Source organism: Mustelus asterias, chromosome 1 (genome assembly GCF_964213995.1).
Source record: "Mustelus asterias chromosome 1, sMusAst1.hap1.1, whole genome shotgun sequence".
Taxonomy (NCBI): Eukaryota; Metazoa; Chordata; class Chondrichthyes; order Carcharhiniformes; family Triakidae; genus Mustelus; species Mustelus asterias.
In genome coordinates this window covers 3,905,220-3,924,269 of record NC_135801.1, presented here as the reverse complement: position 1 = coordinate 3,924,269, position 19,050 = coordinate 3,905,220, and the positions used below count along the sequence as shown (strand labels likewise).

Below are 19,050 nucleotides of genomic sequence, written 5' to 3'. Positions count from 1 at the left end.
GTGTGGAGGGGGGGGGGGGGAGCAGGGAGTGAGCAGTGTGTGTGTGTGGAGGGGGGGGGAGCAGGGAGTGAGCTGTGTGTGTGTGTGGAGGGGGGGGGGGGAGCAGGGAGTGAGCAGTGAGTGTGTGTGGAGGGGGGGGGGGAGCAGGGAGTGAGCAGTGTGTGAGTGTGAGGAGGGGGGGGGGAGCAGGGAGTGAGCTGTGTGTGTGTGTGTGGAGGGGGGGGGGGGAGCAGGGAGTGAGCAGTGTGTGTGTGTGGAGGGGGGGGGGGAGCAGGGAGTGAGCAGTGTCATCAGTAACATCACTTTGATGGTCATTGTCTTCAGCCTCGTCCTGTAACTCCTTTATGAATCGGTGGTTTGGTCACGCAGAGTCCGGTATAACAAGAGCATTAACACATTGATCTGTATGTAACATTATAAGCACAGAAGGAGTCCATTCAGCCCATTGTGCCCGTGCTGGCTCTTTGAAAGAGCTATCCATTTAGGTCCACTCCTTGCTCTCGCCTCTTCACCCTGGAACTCTTCCCCCTCTAATTACTATTCAATTCCCTTTCCATAGTTACAATCGAGTCTGCTTCCACTGCCCTCAGGCAGTGCACTCTCACTGATAACATCCAACTGCTTATAAGAATGATTTTAATCTCCCCTCTGGTCCCTTTGCTAATGTTATTCAACCTTTGCCCTCTTAACCCTGTGACCAATTGAAACATTTCCTCTTTATTCACTCTAACAAAATCCCTCAAACTCCTTTGTTAAATCTGCCCCCAATCGGCTCTGCTCGAAGGAGAGCCTTTCCGCTCTCTCTCCACGGGACAAATCTGCCCCCCCCCCCCCCCCCCCGCCAGCGAGGTGAATGCTCCTGGCCGGGGAATGTACAACACGGAGGAGGCTAATCTTCAGGACTGAGATGAGGGGACATGTCCGGAGGGTTGTGGGTGAGCCATTCTTCAGTGTATTTGAGGTTCAAATGGACAGGTGTTGATGACTTTGAGAATGAAGGTGCATGGGGAGCAGGCAGGAAAACAGAGTTGATGCAAAGATCACCTTTGCTTGTATTGGATGTCGAAGCAGTTCGAGGGGCCACACAGTCTATTCCTATTCTTAAATAAAGTTAAGGTCAGCGCTGCTGCCTCACAGCGCCAGGGAGCCGGGTTCGATTCCAGCCTTGGGTCACTGTCTGTGTGGAGTTTGCACGTTCTCCCCGTGTCTGCGTGGGTTTCCTCCGGGTGCTCCGGTTTCTTCCCACACTGCAAAGATGTGCGGGGTTAGATGCATTGACCATGGTAAATTGCCCCTTAGTGTCCCAAGATGTGCAGGTTAGGGGGATTAGCTGGGTAAATATGTAGGGTTACGGGGATAAGGATAAGGTGGGTGGCACGGTGGCACAGTGGTTAGCACTGCTGCTCCACAGTGCCAGGGACCCGGGTTTGATTCCCGGCTTGAGTCACTGTCTGTGCGGAGTCTGCATGTTCTCCCCGTGTCTGCGTGGGTTTCCTCCGGGTGCTCTGGTTTCCTCCCACACTCCAAAGATGTGGGTTAGGTGCATTGGCCGTGCTAAATTGCCCCTTAGTGTCCCAAGATGTGCAGGTTAGGGGGATTAGTGGGGTAAATATGTGGGGTTACGGGAATAAGGCCTGGTTGGGAGTGTTGTCGGTCGGAAAGTCGGTGTTGGCTTGATGGGCCAAATGGCCTCCTTCTGCACAGTAGGGATTCTATGACTCTATGAAAAAGGAGTAGGATTGGATAATTCAGCCTCTCAAACTCCTGCTCCACTAAAGATTACGAATTGTCCACAAACTCCCCATCTGGGATAGCTTAAATGCCATTAATGGAATCCAGCTCAGTACAAAAGGGAGAATGGATATGTTGGGGCGAGGCACAGGAAGCTCAAGTGGGGAATAATCCCCAGCTCAGGCCTGTTATTCGGAACAGTCTGTCTGTGAGCTCGAATGGCTATGTAACGCTATAGGAGGTTCTGTGCACCCCAGCGTAGGATACCCGATCTCTGTGCACCTGTCACAAAGATTAAAAATATATTAGCAACACCTGACTTTCAGAATAGACCTTTTGTGCCTCAGTGTGATTCTAAGAATATTCTTTATCTGGTAATGAGCTATCTCGAGGAAAGTTCTATGTCTAAATGAAAACATTTTAAAAGAAGCAATAAAAGCATGAGAATTGGCTGGTTGTCTTATGAGGAAAGGTTGGACAGGCCAGGCTTGTATCCTCTGGAGTTGAGAAGAATAAGAGGTGAATTGATTGAAACATATAGGGCGGGATTTTACCAGCACATCCGCCCGGGGTTCGTATGATCCTGCCCGAGGCAAACGGAGAATGCCGTTGTCCGAGCCCCGCCTACCCCCGGAATCCGGGCGGGCGTGCCGGTAAAATTCCAACCATAGGCTGGGATTCTCCAATCCTGTTCACCCACCACCTCTGCCAGCAAGAACGGAGAATTTGACACCCAGCCAAAGTTCCATTTGCTGCAGCAGGACTGGACAATCCCAGCTGTGGGCGGGACTGGAGAATCCCAGCCGCGGGCGAGGCCGGAGAATCCCAGGCAGCAATCGGCACAGGGACCCAGTGGCAGCGAATTAGCCACGCGCCAATTTACAAATTCTGGTTGAACATATTGGTGGAGGTTATGCCACATGATCTCTTATCTCCAATTGCCCCGTCATTGGTCCTGTTCTCACAGGCCTGCAGCCCATTGGAAACCCAATCGCCCCTTCATTACCCATTGACTGATCAATTCCACCGTGTCAGCTGTGACTCAGTGGGTAGACCCTTCCCCGGGTCACAGGGTCATACTTCAAATCCCACGCCAGCCCGGGAGAACAACAATTGGGGTTGACACTTCAGTGACACACAGCGCCAGGGACCGGGTTCAATTCCGGCCACTGGTCACTGTTTGTGTGGAGTTTGCACATTCTCCCCGTGTCTGTGTGGGTTTCCTCCGGGTGCTCCGCTTTCCTCCCACACTCTAAAGATGTACAGGTTAGGTGGATTGGCTGTGCTAAATTGCCCCTTGGTGTCAGGGGGACTAGCTAGGGTAAATGCATGGGGTTATGGGGATAGGGCCTGGGTGGGATTGTGGTCAGTGCTGACTCGATGGGCCAAATGGCCTCCTTCTGCACTATAGGGATTCTATGATTCTATATTAGAAGTGTCCAGAGGGGCAATTTTTTCACACAGAGGGTGGTGAGTGTCTGGAACAAGCTGCCAGAGGTAGTAGTAGAGGCGGGTACAATTTTGTCTTTTAAAAAGCATTTAGATAGTTACATGGGTAAGATGGGTATAGAGGGATATGGGCCAAATGCAGGCAATTGGGATTAGCTTAGGGGTTTTAAAAAAAAGGGCGGCGTGGACAAGTTGGGCCGAAGGGCCTGTTTCCATGCTGTAAACCTCTATGACTCTATTAAACCAAAGCCATTGTTGTCCTCTCTGGTGAACATAAAAGATTCTCTGGTGTTCTGGCCAATATTTATCCAGAGCACTTAAGGAAGTGGCTCGAGAAATAGTGGATGCGTTGGGGGTCACCTTTTAAAATTCGATAGACTCTGGAACAGTTCCTACAGAGGGAGGGCAGCTAATGTAACCCCACTATTTAAAAAGGGAGGTAGAGAGAAAACAGGGAATTATAGACCAGTCAGCCTGATGTCGGTCGTGGGGAAAATTCTAGAATCCATTATCAAAGATTTTATAGCAAAACACTTGGAAAAGAGTGGCAGGATTGGACAGAGTCAGCACAGATTTACAAAAGGGAAATTATGCTTGACAGATCGACTGGAATTCTTTGAGAACGTAACTGGTAGACTTGATGAGGGGGAGCTAGTGGATGGTTTATTTGGACTTTCAGAAGGCTTTCGACACAGTCCCATATAAGATGTTAGCATGTCAAATTAAAGCGAATGGGATTGGGGGTAGTGTACAGAGATGGGTAGAAAACTGGCTGCCAGACAGGAAACAAAGAGTAGGAATGAACGGGTCATTTTCTGAATGGCAGGCAGTATCTAGTAGTAACTAACAACTAAATGTAATATCTCCGAATTTGCCGATGACACAAAGCTGGGTGGGTGAGCTGTGAGGAGAATGCAGAGATCCTTCAGTGTGATTCGGACAGGCTGAGTGAGTGGGCAAATGCATGGCAGATGCAGTGTAATTTGGATAAATGTGAGGTCTTGGTAGCAAAAACATGAAGCCAGATTATTATCTGAATGGCTATAGATTGAGAGAGGGGAATGTGCAACGAGACCTGGGTGTCCTCGTACATCAGTCACTGAAGGTAAGCATGTAGGTGCAGCAGGCAGTAAAAAAGGCAAATGGAATGTTGACCTTCATAGTGAGAGGATTCGAGTACAAGAGCAGGGATGTGTTGTTGCAATTATACAGGGCCTTGGTGAGGCCGCACCTGGAATGTTGTGTGCAGTTTTGGTTTCTTTATCTGAGGAAGGATGTTCTTGCTACAGAGGGAGTGCAGCGAAGGTTTACCAGACTGATTCCTGGGATGGCAGGACTGACGTATGAAGAGAGATTGAGTCGGTTAGGATTGTATTTGCTGGACTTAAGAATGAAGGGGGGAATCGCACGGAAACCTTTAAAATTCTAACAGGACTAGACAGGGTTGCTGAAGGAAGGATGTTCCCGATGGTGGGGGAGTTCAGAACCAGGGGTCAGTCTGAGGATACAGGGTAAACCATTTAGCACGGAGATGAGGAGGAATTTCTTCACTCAGAGAGTGGTGAGCCTGTGGAATTCGATACCACAGAATGTAGTTGAGGCCAAAAAATTGTTTGTTTTCAAGAAGGAATTAGATAGAGCTGTTTGGCTAAAGGGATCAAAGGATATGGGGGATGGGGTGAGAAGGTGGGATCTGCCTATTATGTTGGATGATCAACTATGATCAGAATGAATAGCAGAGCAAGCTCAAAGGGCTGAATGGCCTCCTCCTGTTCCTATTTTCCATGTTTCTATCTGTCAATCAACAACACCAAGAACAAATTATCTGGCCACCATCACATTGCTGTTTGTGGAATCTTGCTGTGCGCAGATTCAGGGGTGGCACGGTGGCTAGCACTGCTGCCTCACGGCGCCAGGGACATAGGTTCGATTCCCGGCTTGGGTGACTGTCTATGTGGAGTTTGCACGTTCTCCCCGTGTCTGCGTGGGTTTCCTCCGGGTGCTCCGGTTTCCTCCCACACTCCAAAGATGAGCGGGTTAGGTTGATTGGCCATGCTAAATTGCCCCTAGTGTCACGGGGATTAGCAGAGTAAATTACAGGAATAGGGCCTGGGTGGGATTGTGGTCAGTGCAGACTCGATGGGCCAAATGGCCTCCTTCTGCACTGTAGAAATTCGATGATACAGATTGGCTGCCATGTTTCCTACACTACAACAGTACTTCACTGGTTGTAAAGAAGTAGATGTGAAAGGTGCAGATAAATGTCTTTCCGTAAATCCCTGTGGCTGCCAGGCCTGGAGGGTTTGGTTTTCACAACGATTGATGATACTTGTCCTGGCTGCTCTCATTGAGACTAGATTTATATTCCAGGTATATTAACAGAATCCAAATGCCATCAAGTGTGTGGTGGGATTTGAACTCACAGCTCCAGTGCACTGGCCTGGGCTGGGCTTGTGGTTTACTAGTCCAGTGACATTACCACGATGCCACCATCTCCCCCTGTCTTGAAGAGTGAGCAAGGAGCTGAGAGGTTATCGGGGTCAGCAGGAATGTGGGGTTTAAATTACAAGCAGATCAGCCCTGATCTTATTGAATGGTATAGCAAGCTCAAGGGGCTGAGTGGCCTACTCCTGCTCCTAATTCCTATGTTCATATTCACCATTCTCACTGGCATGTCCTTGTGCAAGAATCACAAGGAGTTGGTTTGCAGGTGCAGCAGGTAATTAAGAAGGCAAATGGAATTCTGTCCTTCATTGCTAGAGGGATGGAGTTTAAAAACAGCGAGGTTATGTTGCAGCTGTACAAGGTACTGGTGAGGCCACACCTGGAGTACTGTGTACAGTTTTGGTCTCCTTACTTGAGAAAGGATATACTGGCACTGGAGGGGGTGCAGAGGAGATTCACTAGGTTGATTCCGGAGTTGAGAGGGTTGGCTTATGAGGAGAGACTGAGTAGACTGGGGCTATACTCATTGGAATTCAGAAGAATGAGAGGAGATCTTATAGAAACATATAAGATTATGAGGGGAATAGGTAAGATAGAAGCAGGGAAGTTGTTTCCACTGGCGGGTGAAACTAGAGCTAGGGGGCATGACCTCAAAATAAGGGGAAGCAGATTTAGGACTGAGTTGAGGAGGAACTTCTTCACACAAAGGGTTGTGAATCTGTGGAATTCCCTGCCCAGTGAAGCAGTTGAGGCTACCTCATTGAATGTTTTTAAGGCAAGGATAGATACATTTTGAATAGTAAAGGGTGGGCAGGTAAGTGGAGCTGAGTCCATGAAAAGATCAGCCATGATCTTATTGAATGGCGGGGCAGGCTCGAGGGGCCAGATGGCCTACTCCTGCTCCTAGTTCTTATGTTCTTATGTTTTTATGTGATGGTCACACCAAAAGATTAAAGATCAAATTGGTATTACATCACATGTAGAAAATCCAGGTAATTACTTGGTAGTTTTATTGGCAAATATAAAGTGACTAAACTGCAGGCTGACTAACAATGCTGCAGCGTTAGCAACCCTTTAGTGTCCGCAGTCTTGCATTAATGTTGCTTGTGTTAATGTTGTTAGACCAACTACAAAGCAATTAACAGCTTGTTTCAGGAGTTTCGAGTGTGTTACAACCTCGGAAGTTGGGCATACCAGTTTTAAGTTTATGTTTATCTATTAGTTGTCACGAGTAGCCTTACATTAACGCTGCAATGAAGTTACTGTGAAAATCCCACGCAGACACGGGGAGAACGTGCAGACTCCACACAGACAGTGACCCAAGCCGGGAATCGAACCCGGGTCCCTGGCGCTGTGAGGCAGCAGTGCTAACCACTGTGCCACCGTGCCACCCATTGTGCAGCCCACAAGGGGGCCATTCAGCCCATCATATCTGTGCCGGATCTTTAAAAGAGCTATGCAATTAGCCTCACTCCCCGGTACTTGCCCCCTGTACGTTTTTCTTTCTGTAAATACATATCTCACCTCCTTGTCAAAGTCTGAATCTGCTTCTCCTGCCAGTGCATTCCAAACTGCTGTGCAAGAAACCTTCTCCTTACCTCCGCTCTTGCCCTTTTGCTAATTATTTCACGTTCCTGCCCTGTGGTTACTAACCCTAAAGCCAGTGGAAGCAGTTTGGTTTATCTACATTATCAAGAACTTTCAGCACAGATACTTCCTGAGCTACACACACACACAGACACACACAGACACACATACACACACACACACAGACGCACAAACATACACGCAGACACACACACACAGGCGCGCACACACACAGATACACAGGCGCGCACACACACACACACACACAGGTGCACACACACACACAGATACACAGGCGCACACACACACTGGTGCGCGCGCACACACACACACACACTGGTGCGCGCGCACACACACAGACATACAGGTGCGCGCACACACACACACAGGTGCGCGCGCACACACACACACACAGGTGCGCGCACACACACACAGGTGTGCACGCACACACAACACAGGTGCGCGCACACGCACACACACAGGTGCGCGCACACACACACACACAGGTGCGCGCACACACACACACACAGGTGCGCGCACACACACACAGGTGCGCACACACACACATACACACAGGTGCGCGCGCACACGCACACACAGAGGTGCACGCACACACACACAGGTGCGCGCACACAAACACAGGTGCGCGCGCACACACACACAGAGGTGGGCGCACACACACACACACACACAGGTGCGCGCACAACACACAGGTGCGCGCGCACACACACACAGAGGTGTGCGCACACACACACACAGGTGCGCCAACACACACACACAGAGGTGCGCGCGCGCACACACACAGGCGCGCACACACACACACAGGTGCCGCGCTCACACACAGGTGCGCGCACACACACACACAGAGGTGTGCGCACACACGCACGCACACACAGGTGCGCGCACACACACACAGAGGTGCGCGCACACACACACAGAGGTGCGCGCACACACACACACAGGTGCGCGCACACACACACACAGGTGCGCGCTCACACACACAGGTGCGCGCACACACACAGGTGCGCGCACACACACACACAGAGGTGTGCGCACACACGCACGCACACACAGGTGCGCGCACACACACACAGAGGTGCGCGCACACACACACAGAGGTGCGCGCACACACACACACACACAGGTGCGCGCACACACACAGGTGCGCGCACACACACACACAGAGGTGTGCGCACACACGCACACACACACAGGTGCGCGCACACACACACAGAGGTGCGCGCACACACACACAGGTGCGCGCACACACACACACAGGTGCGCGCGCACACACACACACACACAGGTGCGCGCACACACACACACACACAGGTGCGCGCACACACACACACACAGGTGCGCGCACACACACACACACACACACACACAGGTGCGCGCACACACACACACAGAGGTGCGCGCACACACACACACAGGTGCGCGCACACACAAACACACAAGTGCGCGCACACACACACACACAGGTGCGCGCACACACACACACAGGTGCGCGCACACACACACACACAGGTGCGCGCACACACACACACACAGGTGCGCGCACACACACACACACAGGTGCACGCACACACACACACAGGTGCACGCACACACACACACACAGGTGCGCGCACACACACACACAGGTGCGCGCACACACACACAGGTGCGCGCACACACACACACACACACAGGTGCGCGCACACATACACAGGTGCGCGCACACACTCACACAGGTGCGCGCACACACACACACAGGTGCGCACACACACACACAGGTGCGCACACACACACACACACACACAGAGGTGCGCGCACACACACACACACACACAGGTGCGCGCACACAACACACACAGGTGCGCGCACACACACACACAGGTGCACACACACACACACACAGGTGCGCGCACACACACACAGGTGCGCGCACACACACACACACAGGTGCGCGCACACACACACAGGTGCGCGCACACACACACACACAGGTGCGCGCACACACACACACACAGGTGCGCGCACACACACGCACACAGGTGCGCGCACACACACGCACAGGTGCGCACACACACAGGTGTGCGCACACACACACACACAGGTGTGCGCACACACACACACACAGGTGCGCACACACACACACACAGGTGCGCGCACACACACACACACAGGTGCGCGCACACACACACACACAGGTGCGCACACACACACACAAAAATTATTTCAGTCCAGCTCTTGTGAAACTCCTTTGTTAACATTCTGAATCCTGCGTCATGCCAGATAGCAAAAATAAAATTAATCACCCTGGCCTTGAAGTTACACTGGAACGATTAGCTTAACACGTTCGTATCAAATTTATTAAGCCCCTGCTGTCGTGCGTGACACCCACAACTGGAGCTGTCGATTCCCAAAGGAAAGGTTTCCTGGATTGACAGGAAGCTGTTGTTAGGGGCTTTCCAATCCAAGTCTGACCCAGTGTCAGCAACTGGCTTCCTGATAGCAGGACCTCGGGACACGGCAGCACTTGCGAGGAAAACCCGACACAAAAATCAGAAAACACCTGTTGGAATAGCAGCCTAAGGAATGGAGTTAAATGTCCCTGTGGCCCATCCTCCATCCTCCAGCTCAACAAATTCAAGGCCAGTCCTTGCTTCCACCGACAGCTGCATTTTCACAGAGAAATGTTTACCTTTCCTAACTTTCCCACAGGTCCCACCATGCTCTCTCTCTCACGGCCGGCACGGTGGCACAGTGGTTAGCACTGCTGCCTCACTGCGCCAGGAACCCGGGTTCAATTCCCGGCTTGGGTCACTGTCTGTGTGGAGTCTGCACATTCTCCCCGTGTCTGCGTGGGTTTCCTCCGGGTGCTCCAGTTTCCTCCCACAGTCCAAAGATGTGCAGGTTAGGTTGATTGACCATGCTAAATTAACCCTTAGTGTCCCAGGAGGCGTAGGTTAGAGGAATTAGTGGGGTAAATGTGTGGGGTTACGGGAATAGGGCCTGGGTGGGATTGTGGTCAGTGCAGACTTGATGGGCCGAATGGCTTCCTTCTGCACTGCAGGGATTCTATGGTTTCACATTGCCTTGGGGGCCCGATGATCGCACCGACTGCGAGTCTCAGTATTCACAAACCTGGATGCAAAGCTGAAATGTAAAGCAGTGTCTGGACAGAGACTGGACTCCCATCCGCCTTGCACTGAAGGGATATTAAACACTGACACTATATCTTGACCAGAACCACCTGAGCTCAAATCCAACCTCTGAATGAGTGAGAACAATAACGTCTCTGCACGCAGCACCTATTACACAATAAACTGTCTCAAGACACTTCACAGGAGCATGATCAAAGAAAGTTTCACACTGAGCCACATGCAGAGATATTAAGACAAGTGACCAAAAATCTCAGTCCAAACAGTCGGTTTGAAGGAGTGTCTTAAAGGAGGAGAGGTTTGGGGAGAGAATTCCCTAATGCTGCCCATGTGAATGCTTGTGGCACAGTGGTTAGCACTGCTGCCTCACAGCGCCAGGGTCCTGGGTTTGATTCCCAGCTCGGGTCACGGTCTGTGTGGACTTTGCACATTCTCCCCATGTCTGCGTGGGTTTCCTCTGGGTGCTCTGGTTTCCTCCCACAGTCTGAAAGACGTGCTGGTTAGGGTGCATTGACCGTGCTAAATTCTCCCTCAGTGTACCCGAAGAGGCGCCAGAGGGTGGCGACTAGGGGATTTTCACAGTAACTTCATTGCAGTGTTAATGTAAGCCGACTTGTGACACTAATAAATAATTTTGTTAAAAAATAATTCACTTGGACCTCGCGCTGGTTCTCCAACCAGTGGGTGGGACCCACAATGGGAAAACTAAATCCAGCCCAAGGGCTCCTTAGGAACACACAGGTCTAGACAGAAAGGGGCTACAGCAGTGGATGTGCAGAGGCAGGGGCAGGTCGGAATGACTTTATGGAGGTGGAATTCAGCAATCTTAGTGATGTCACGGATATGTGGTTGCACTTTCATTTCTGGGTCAAATAGGAACACTTTTCTGGTGGGGCGGCACGGTGGCACAGTGGTTAGCACTGCTGCCTCACAGCGCCAGGGACCCGGGTTCAATTCCGGCCTCAGTTGACTGTGTGGAGTTTGTGCAAACTCCCTGTGTCTGCGTGGGTTTCCTCCGGTTTCCTCTCACACTCCAAAGATGTGTGGGTTAGGTTTATTGGCCATGCTAAATTGCCCCTCGTGTCAGGAGGATTAGCAGGGCAAACATGTGGGGTTGTTGTCGGTAGTCTTGACGGGCCAAATGGCCCCCTTCTATACTGTAGGGATTCTATGAATCTATTTAACCAATATAGCTTACAGAAAGTCTGGATCAACTTCAGACAGTTGCCAGGGAGAGGGATGGAGTTGGTAGTTAGGGGACCAATAGAATCCCTACAGCACAAGAGGCTATTCAGCCCATCGAGTCTGCACTGACTCTCTTACCCAGGCCTTAACCCATAACCCCATACATTAACCCACACACCTTTGGATACTAAGGGGCAATTTAGCATGACAAATTCCCCTAACCTGCACATCTTTAGAGTGTGAGAGAAAACTGGAGCACCCGGAGGAAACCCACGCAGACACGGGGAGAATGTGCAAACTCCACACAGACAGTGACCCAAGGTGGGAATTGAACCCGGGTCCCTGGCGCTGCGAGGCAGCAGTGCTAACCACTGTGCCACCGTGCCGCACAGTGTTTAGAGGAAATTTACGCCGATGTATTTGTGGGCCACAACATAATTTTCATATGATTAAAACATAAATTAAAATTTAATTTAAAGGAAAGTAGGAAATAAATCATGGGAAACATTATATCGAAATAATGCGCAATTATAATGAACTGCATTCTAATGAATGGACCACAATAAATGACTCGTATTATACAAGGAAAGTCCTTTCATTGCTTTCTCTGTGAGCTCCAAGCCCTAAACTGCAAGGCAAGTGTTAGCAAGATCTAAACTCACCTTGCAAATCCACAAACACTTTCTAGCATCTCAAGAAACATCGAAAGGAGAGAGGGGGAGAGGAGGCAGAGGCCTCACAAAGCTGGTCGACACCTTCCCTCATTGTCTCTGTGCAACTGGCCTGTCTAATCCATATTCCTTTCTGTCTGATCTGATCTATCTATAGAACTGGATTACGCAAAGAAAGAAGTTGCATTTCTTTAGCGCCTTTCCTGGCTTTGGGACATCCCAAAGGGCTTCAAAGCCAGTGAAGCTCTTTTTGAGGGTGCCGCAATGCAGCAGCCGATTTGTACATAGCAGGATCCCAAACAGAGCGACGTGATGACAGCCCTTGACGTGCTTTGGGTGGCAGCCGAGAGACAGATTTGTTTTCGGACATCAGGAGGAACTACTTTGAAGAAGACCAGGTGAGTTATTCATGACATTTTGGGCAATATTTATCCAATCTAGATTTAGGGTAAGGGGCAGGAGGTTTTGAGGAAAAGCATTTTTGCCCAGAGGGCAGTGGGAGTCTGGAACTCACTGCCTGAAAGAGGCAGAGATTCTCAGAACATTTAAGAAGTATTTATATGTGCACTTCAGATGGGGCGGCACGGTGGCACAGTGGTTAACACTGCTGCCCCACAGCGCCAGGGACCCAGGTTCGATTCCTGGCTTGGTCCATTGTCTGTATGGAGTTTGCATGTTCCCCCAGTGTCTGCGTGGGTTTTCCCCCACAGTCCAAAGATCTGTAGCTAAGGTTGATTGGCTAAGATAAATTAACCTTTAGTGTCAGGGGGACGAGTTAGGGTAAATGCATGGGGTTGTGTGGGTACAGCCTGGGTGGGATTGAGGTTGGTGCAGACTCGATGGGCCAAATGGCCTCTTTCTGCGCTGTAGGATTCTATGATCCACTCGTGATGCCAAGGCCAAGTGTTGGAAAATGGGATTAGAATAGTTAGATGGTTGTTTTTGACTGGCACAGATATGATGGGCCGAAGGGCCTTCTCTGTGCTGTAGACCTACCTCTATGTTACTAAAACAGGTGATCTGGTCAGTCTCACATTGTCGTTTGTGGGATCCTGTGGGGGTGACAGGGGAGCAGTCATGAGTCTCAGTGGGGTATTCACAGTGAGGGGGTAACAGTCATAAAACAAGGCAACTGTCGGCAGTGGGACGTAAGCACTGAGCATTCTGCATGTTTGACTTTAGGGAGTTACTGGAGTAGTGTGTGGAGGCAGATACTGTGAGAGAGGCTCGATGTGTGTACACCGCAACTGTAATAGAAGTTACATTTCGATGGTATCTCTAACAACCTCAGAATGCTTCAAAGCATTTCCCCAGCCAATGAAATTCTGTCTGAAGTGTGGTCTTTTTTGCAATGTAGGAAAAGTCGCAGCCAATTTGTGCACAGCAAGATCCCACACACAGCAATGTGATCACCACCAGACAATGGGTGGGGGATTTTCTTACCCAGCCCATCGCTGGGATCATCCTGTTCTACCCAGCATCATTGCCTTACTGACCGGGCTGACAGCCCTGTGGCGCCACCCCCCCGCCCCACATTAGAACCCCCCCCCCCGCCCCACCCCCCGCCACCGAGGCGGGAAAGTACGAGCTAACGTGTTTTATGATGTTGGTTGAGGGATAAATATTGTCCGGGACATCGGGGAGAACTGCCCTTCTTCAAAAAAGTGACACGGGAGATTTCACGTTCACCCGAGAATGCATAGAACATAGAAAGCCACAGCACAAACAGGCCCTTCGGCCCACAAGTTGCGCCGATCACATCCCCACCTCTAGGCCTATCTATAGCCCTCAATCCCATTAAATCCCATGTACTCATCCAGAAGTCTCTTAAAAGACCCCAACGAGTTTGCCTCCACCACCACCGACGTCAGCCGATTCCACTCACCCACCACCCTCTGAGTGAAAAACTTACCCCTGACATCTCCTCTGTACCTACCCCCCAGCACCTTAAACCTGTGTCCTCTCGTAGCAAACGCCGTTTCATCGGGTTCTTAGCATAGAGTCCCTACAGTGCAGAAGGAGGCCATTCGGCCCATCGAGTCTGCACCGACTCTCCGACAGAGCATCCCACCCAGGCCATAACCCCACATATTTACCCCGCTAATCCCCGTAACGTCTTGGGACACTAAGAGGCAATTTAGCACGGCCAATCCGCCTAACCTGCACATCTTTGGAGTGTGGGAGGAAACCGGAGCACCCGGAGGAAACCCATGCAGACACGGGGAGAACGTGCAAACTCCACACAGACAGTGACCCAAGGCTGGAATTTAACCCGGGTCCCTGGCGTTGCGAGGCAGCAGTGCGAAACAGTTGTGCCACCGTGCTGTCCTATATAATATTGTGGAAAATATTTCAATGCTTTAAACTTTGCAGGCCCCTTATAAAGTTAAAGGTTCAAAGCCTGAATGTCATTGGAGCTGATGTTACACTTACTAACAGAGCTTGGTCATCTGGTTTAGGACTTACCCACCAGTGAGGTAAGAGCCCCTTGCCAATCTCCGCAATGTAAACCTGGCAAGCAGCAGGAGACATGATCCCAGACAACCAGGTTACCTAGACAACCTCACTGACCAGTCCGGGCCACATGTCGGCTGTTACAAAATCCAGGCTGACACTCCCAGCACCAGTACTGAGGGAGTGCCATACTGTCAGAGGGTCAGTACTGAGGGAGTGCCGCACTGTCAGAAGGTCAGTACTGAGGGAGTGCCGCACTGTCAGATGGTCAGTACTGAGGGAGTGCCGCACTGTCAGAGGGTCAGTACTGAGGGAGTGCCGCACTGTCAGAGGGTCAGTACTGAGGGAGTGCCGCACTGTCAGAGGGTCAGTACTGAGGAAGTGCCGCACTGTCAGAGGGTCAGTACTGAGGGAGTGCCGCACTGTCAGAGGGTCAGTACTGAGGGAGTGCCGCACTGTCAGAGGGTCAGTGCTGAGGGAGTGCCGCACTGTCAGAGGATCAGTACTGAAGGAGTGCCACACTGTCAGAGGGTCAGTACTGAGGGAGTGCCGCACTGTCAGAGGGTCAGTACCGAGGGAGTGCTGCACTGTCAGAGGGTCAGTACTGAGGGAGTGCCGCCCTGTCAGAGAGTCAGTGCTGAGGGAGTGCGGCACTGTCAGAGGGTCAGTACTGAGGGAGTGCCGCACTGTCAGAGGGTCAGTACTGAGGGAGTGCCGCACTGTCAGAGGGTCAGTACTGAGGGAGTGCCGCACTGTCAGAGGGTCAGTACTGAGGGAGTGCCGCACTGTCAGAGGGTCAGTACTGAGGGAGTGCTGCACTGTCAGAGGGTCAGTACTGAGGGAGTGCGGCACTGTCAGAGGGTCAGTACTGAGGGAGTGCCGCACTGTCAGAGGGTCAGTACTGAGGGAGTGCCGCACTGTCAGAGGGTCAGTACTGAGGGAGTGCCGCACTGTCAGAGGGTCAGTACTGAGGGAGTGCCGCACTGTCAGAGGGTCAGTACTGAGGGAGTGCCGCACTGTCAGAGGGTCAGTACTGAGGGAGTGCCGCACTGTCAGAGGGTCAGTACTGAGGGAGTGCCGCACTGTCAGAGGGTCAGTACTGAGGGAGTGCCGCACTGTCAGAGGGTCAGTACTGAGGGAGTGCCACACTGTCAGAGGGTCAGTACTGAGGGAGTGCCACACTGTCAGAGGGTCAGTACTGAGGGAGTGCCGCACTGTCAGAGGGTCAGTACTGAGGGAGTGCCGCACTGTCAGAGGGTCAGTACTGAGGGAGTGCCGCACTGTCAGAGGGTCAGTACTGAGGGAGTGCTGCACTGTCAGAGGGTCAGTACTGAGGGAGTGCCGCACTCTCTGAGTTACTGACTTCTGGATTTGGTTAAACCAAAAGGCTGCCTGCCCTGTCATGTGACTGTGAAAATTCCAATGTTACAAAGAAAAGCCGCAGCTTTCTCCCTCAACCCACGTCATTAAGGAAAGATTATCTGGTCATTTGTTGTTTGTGGAAACTGGCTCCAAGGTTTCTCACATATTAATAATAATAAACCTCAAAAAATACTTAATTGGCTGTAAAGCACTTTGAGATATCTCAGGGTTGTGAGAGATGGTATAAAAATGCCCAGCCCGTAGTGCTGGGGAGGTGGAGGGGGTGAGGGGAGCAGAGTCGATCGATAGAGAAAGTGAATCTCAAACAACTGCTCACACTTCAGATGTACAGAGGGAAGGTGTGAGGTATGGGGGTGTAATGTTGCGGGTGAGGACAAAGAGCTGTAACTGGGATGGGGTCATCTTGTGGGAATGGAGGTGTGAGGTGTTCCAGATTCATAGAATCTACAGTGCAGAAGGAAGCCATTTGGCCCATCAAGCCTGCACCAACAACAGTCCTACCCAGGTCCTGTCCTATCCCCACAACCCCATGCATTTATCCTAGCTAGTCCCCCTGACATTAAGGGGCGATTTAGCGTGGCCAATCCACCTAACCCACACATCTTTGGACTGTGCGAGGAAACCGGAGCACCCGGAGGAAACCCACGCAGACACGGGGAGAATGTGCAGACTTCACACAGACAGTGACCCAAGTGGGAATCGAACCCGGGTCCCTGGCGCTATGAGGCTGCAGTGCTAACCACTGTGCCACCATGCCGCCCCTGACTGACAGCTGACGGATATCCCCCAACACCGCATTCCTCAACACCACACACCCCCCCGACAACAACCCTTCTAACCCAACATCAGACGCCCCCCCCAACACTGCACCCATCACCCCAACACCAGTCGCAACTCCACCCCACCCCCACTCCATCTCCATTTACATCACATGTGGGGGCAAGACTGAAACAGTGAATCGTTGTATAGTTCGGGAATCTCACTCTTCACCTGGGCAAACGGAGCACGGAAACAAACAACCTGTATTGTAGTTGGGAGTGTAATAGTGTAGGAAACACAGCAGCCAACAGCAAGCTCCCCACACACAATAAGCAGTGCGATATTGACCTGATAATCTGTTCCAGTGATGGGGGTTGGGAAAGGGAGATTAACCGCGGAATGAACTTCTCCAGTGGTGACCGTGGGACCTTCTACATCCACCTGAGAGAGCACATCTGGCCCTGGATTAACATCTGAACAACAGCACCTCCAACAGTCCATCGCTCATCGCAGGCCTGTCCCTCAATAGTGCAACACTCCCTCAGCACTGACCCTCTGACAGTGCAGCACTCTCTCAGTACTGACCCTCTGACAGTGCTGCACTCCCTCAGTACTGACCCTCTGACAGTGCGGCACTCCCTCAGTACTGACCCTCTGACAGTGCCGCACTCCCTCAGTACTGACCCTCTGACAGTGCCGCACTCCCTCAGTACTGACCCTCTGACAGTGCGGCACTCCCTCAGTACTGACCCTCTGACAGTGCGGCACTCCCTCAGTACTGACCCTCTGACAGTGCGGCACTCCCTCAGTACTGTCCCTCTGACAGTGCGGCACTCCCTCAGTACTGACTCTCTGACAGTGCGGCATTCCCTCAGTACTGACCCTCTGACAGTGCGGCACTCCCTCAGTACTGACCCTCTGACAGTGCAGCACTCCCTCAGTACTGACCCTCTGACAGTGCGGCATTCCCTCAGTACTGACCCTCTGACAGTGCGGCACTCCCTCAGTACTGATCCTCTGACAGTGTGGCACTCCCTCAGTGCTGACCCTCTGACAGTGCGGCACTCCCTCAGTACTGACCCTATGACAGTGCGGCACTCCCTCAGTACTGACCCTCTGACAGTGCGGCGCTCCCTCAGTACTGACCCTCTGACAGTGCAGCACTCCCTCAGTACTGACCCTCTGACAGTGCGGCTCTCCCTCAGTACTGACCCTATGACAGTGCGGCACTCAGTACTGACCCTCTGACAGTGCGGCACTCCCTCAGTACTGACCCTCTGACAGTGCGGCACTCCCTCAGTACTGACCCTCTGACAGTGCGGCACTCCCTCAGTACTGACCCTCTGACAGTGTGGCACTCTCTCAGTACTGACCCTCTGACAGTGCGGCACTCCCTCAGTACTGACCCTCTGACAGTGCGGCACTCCCTCAGTATTGTATTGAAATGCCAACACAGATTCTGTGCTGTGAGCCTGAACCCACAACATTGTGCCTCAGATGTGAGTGATCGTTCGTTACCTCCTCAGTGAGGACTGACAGCAACACTGAAAGCAGCCAGTCACATTCACAGGGACCCCAGCATTTATACAACCCCCTTTCCCCGGGTATGGGAGGACTGAGAGATGGAGCCTGTTCCCAGCCCCTTCCTCAGCTCATTCAGACCAACTACACATCGTGGACACGCTTTGGAAACACGTGGCGTCTGCACAAATACAAACACTCTCCCCTGGGACAGGGGGGGGCTGGGGTTTCTTTTCAAACTAAAAGCTAAAAACTCAATCACAGATAAAGACGGAGCTGTAACTTTACTGAACCCGATCCCCAAAGCCGCTCCCCTCTCCCTCATTCGCCCCGGAACGGCACGCTGGCTGGAATCAGACACAAAGAAAGACATCGTGTTCTCCAAATCCTCTTTGTCCTCCCAGAAAACAGCAAAATGCTGCAGCTCAGGGAGCCCGTTTCTGAGGGGTTTGTCCCACCGCCGAATACAACACCCAGACACACAGCCCAAATCACACATAACTGCCTGTCACACACATAACACACACACATAACACACAATTGCACCTCACACACACAACTCACACACACATCACCCTCACACTCATTTATACTACACACTGTTACAACACACACTTAGACATAATCCTCACACTCATTCTACACATACAACCTTATACACACACGCACTAAGCAACCCAGACAATGCACACACACAACTGTCACACATTTACACA

The 19,050-nt window shown here is 51.7% G+C and overlaps 1 protein-coding gene across 4 annotated transcripts in view; it reads right to left on the bottom strand.

Moving 5' to 3' along the window:
• Positions 1-19,050, bottom strand: part of LOC144488359 (electrogenic sodium bicarbonate cotransporter 1-like) — a 189,531-nt gene that overhangs the window by 169,994 nt on the left and 487 nt on the right. The window lies entirely within an intron of this gene.